Here is a 3,824-nt window from a genome sequence, read left to right on the forward strand (position 1 = left end):
ATGGCATCAGACTCTTCTCATTTGGTGGGGGACTGAGGTGGGCTAGACAAAAAAAAATTGGGGGGCTGTGCCCCCCATCACCTGGCCCCTCCCATGCCTCTGCTCCTTCTCAGTTAAAGGCCAGGCTCATCTCCTCTCCCCCAGACCAGGGTTTACAGAAATACAACCTTTATTAAAATAAAATAGTGAACAGGGTTTACTTTAAATAATCTAAATCTGTCCAAATTTTAGTATTAAATCCAAAGTTCTTAAAGATCCAATCAACAACCAAAACCTAAATGAAAATTTGAAACCAAAAACAATGCTTAATTTAAAACCCAAACATTAAGAAAAACTTTGTTGTTAAAAATAAAAACTAACAAATGCCATAAATTAATAATTTCAACATTTTATCAAAAAGGTGTGCTACAGCAGGATGATAAAATAACATAAAATAAATAAGCCTGACCACTAAAACCTCCTATAAAGGAACTGAATCCTTGAATACTGGCCAAATCTGTATAAAATATGCAGAACTATGTCAAAACTGGTGTTGCAGGTCAACCATTTGAATCCAGAAAATGTCAATTAAAAGCTCCATTCCAACTAAAAAAAAACAGAACAACCCAATAAACCAAAATGGTCACAGCCTGAAACAAACCTACACAGAAGCAAAATTAAGCCTGTGCCGCATTGGAACAAACAATGTAAATGTCTAATTCTAACTTCTTGTTTCTTGCAGGCTGTCACTGCAGCTTTCCTTTCACTAAATAAGATTTTTACCAAATATAAATTGCCCAAAGAGAAATTGAAATTGTATCTTTGCACTAATATCCCAAGTGTGCAAGTCCATCCCCTCAGAGCATTCCCACACCCTGAGCCCTGGGGAGAATCCCAACTGGTTTGTGCATTTGTAAACCTGGGGCCTGAAGCTGATGAGAGAAAGGGAACTGAGCCATCTTGGAGCTTTCCGATACCACCTGCTGGAAGCACAGGAATTGACTGAGCAATGTCATGGCTAATTTTCACCTTGTTCTCAGCCAGCAGGCTCCACTGGAGAGCTCGGGAGTGACTTGACCATGGCAGCACCCTATTTACATATTAAAAGCCGGCATTTGGGGCCATTGGGGTGAAATGTGGGTACTTTTGGGGTTGGGTCCCACATGCAAAGGGATGCGGGCAAATTGGAGAGAGTTCAGCTGCGGGCAATACAAATGATTAGGGGGCTGGGGCACATGACTTACAAGGACCTACAGGCCATATCCTGTATGTTAAGCTAAGGCAAAGTGAGCATATCTATATTGTGACTTTTTACTCAGAAAGCAAAGTTGACCTGTATCTCGTTTCTTAAATAGATAAATATCCACACCTATCTAAGACCTTTACCTAGACCAATCGACAATGCAGAATAGCATAAGGGTTTTTTTCAGTGTTGGACCCACAGACCTAACAGGTACACCACAAGGGCACTTATGTGCATATGCACATGTCATCAACATGCACAAACATACTAGCCTGTGAAGTAAGTGTACCCTAACATTTTGTGGGTGAGGAATGAAATTTGGGCATAGGAGGAAGGATTTCCGGCGCTTGAGCCCTATAAAAGAGGTAACCCACCTCGCTAGAGCACTTCACTCTATCATTCTGACTTACTTCCTCCACTCTCTCTCTATCTACTATCAGTAGGCTGTACTTGTTCTTAAACTTTAAGTTTCAAGGGAACTAGGCTAAGCTCCGTTCCCCTAAGTTTTTCTACTTTCTTTATTAGGTTTTGATTTTAAGTTTAACTTAGTCAAGTAAACCCTAAGTAACATTAGCTTTTTCTAAACACTGCATCTTTCACTCAAGAATTGAGAAACCTGAACTGCAAGGCTGGTCCTGTGTCTCTTACCACCAGGTTAACAAGGAAGGGTGTGAGTACATTAACCAAAACTTTGTTGCATATAATGCCCTATGTATCTTTTGAATAGCAGTAATGCAACTGTAACTTTGTAACTCAATTAAATTAAATAAAATGTAAGCTAATAAATAAAATTTTCATCATAGCTCAGTGGTTTGAGCATGGGCCTGATAAATCCAGGGCTGTGAGTTCAATCCTTGAGGGGGCCATTTAGGGAAGTGGGGATTGGTCCTGCTTTGAGCAGGAGGTTGGACTAGATGATCTCCTGAGGTCCCTTCCAACCCTTTTAATAATAATAAACCAGGCTACATGGGACAGAGAGTTGGAGTGCAGGAGGATGAGGGCACTGGCTTTGGGGATGCAGGCTCTAGGGTAGGGTGGAATGAGACCAGGAAAAAGAGAATTGAGATGAAAGATAGAGATCAAGCTAGAGCAGAAAGTTGTGGGGGAGAGAGAAGTTTGAGCTGTAGGGGGGAAGAAAAAACTCCCCCCCATTTCCTCTTATCAGCACATCTAAAAACCAGGTGAGAGACATCTCTTTCCCACTGCAACAGCAACTCCAGTGGGCCTGGGCTGAAGGAGAAACTCCTCTCCCCAGCAGCTCCAACTGGGTTGGGCTATAGACATCTTGCCTCTGCAGATCTGGTGTTCTTGGCCTGGGATAGGGGAGGGGCTCCTCTCCTCTTCATTTGGGACATGGCGAGATGAGAGATGTGACAGGGCTTTACGGGAAATCATTATTTGTGTGATTCATATGCCAGTCCTAGTCCTTGCTGACCCAAACAAACCGTTTCTCCTGCATGCTGATGCCAGTTTGGACGGTCTGGGAGCAGTCCTGTACCAGGAAGTGGAAGGCAAATATAAATCTGTAGCCTTTGCCTGCTGAGGACTGTCTGATAGCGAAACTCGCTATCCCATCCCCCAGCTGCAGTTCTTGGCCTTGAAATGGGCCATCACTGAGAAATTTAGAGACTACTTGTCTGGTGCTCAGTTTCAGGTATGGACAGAGAACAATCCACTGATTTATATGTTAACAAGGGCTAAGCTGGATGCTACAGGGCAGAGATGGCTGGCTACTTTTGCTAGCTGTGACTTCAGCATTCAGTACCAATGAGCTGGTATAATAGGGAGTGTGATTTACCAGGAGCACCAATTCTTGGCTAGGGGGAGGATGTAAGCAGGGTCAGAATGAACTCTACCCTGACATCTGTTGGTGATGTGTTGTAAAGGCCTTTTGTTGCTGATGTGCATGGTCACACCCACCCCATATTGCATGATGGGGGTGCTTGTCCAAACGGTCATTTCGGCTGCTGTGGGATCACCAGTCTCTTTGTTATTAGGGCAGGAGTAATAAAGTGTAGTTATCCTGGTGCTATGAATCAAGGACAGTAGAACGGTCCTTAGCAGTTCATGCTTTTGGAAGTCACCCAAACCTACGTATATCTCATTAGGCAAGGGACATGGGTTCCAAAGCACAGTGAATTAAGAGAAATTGAAAATGAATATTTAAATTTAGTCCTATGGCTCTTTTTTGGAGTCTCTAACTGCAGATTTTGTGGCTTTTTTCTCTTTTAGTTTAAAAATAAAGTTCTTTCTAATTCTATTACAAATTCAGTTCTATGCCACAGACCTAGAATCACTAATACTTAAGTATGGATTTTACATGTACTTAGGCTGGTAGGGTGTGATCTCACTTACACCCTGAAAGTTATAAGCAACTTCACAGTTGGGTAAAATGCTCTTTTCCACTCTGACTGCAAGGAAATTTTGCAGGTTGGACTCAGGGACTGCAGCTGGGGGACAGGACATTTGTGGTACATGCCCCACTTCTGCAACCAACATTTGCTACCTCACTCCATAATGCCCCACACAGAGCAACCTTTTACCTCTTAGAACCAGAATATACCACAGGAGAGATCTAATGGCATAAGCTTAAGGTAAGGGA

This window comes from Gopherus flavomarginatus, chromosome 7 (genome assembly GCF_025201925.1).
Source record: "Gopherus flavomarginatus isolate rGopFla2 chromosome 7, rGopFla2.mat.asm, whole genome shotgun sequence".
NCBI classification, from domain to species: Eukaryota; Metazoa; Chordata; order Testudines; family Testudinidae; genus Gopherus; species Gopherus flavomarginatus.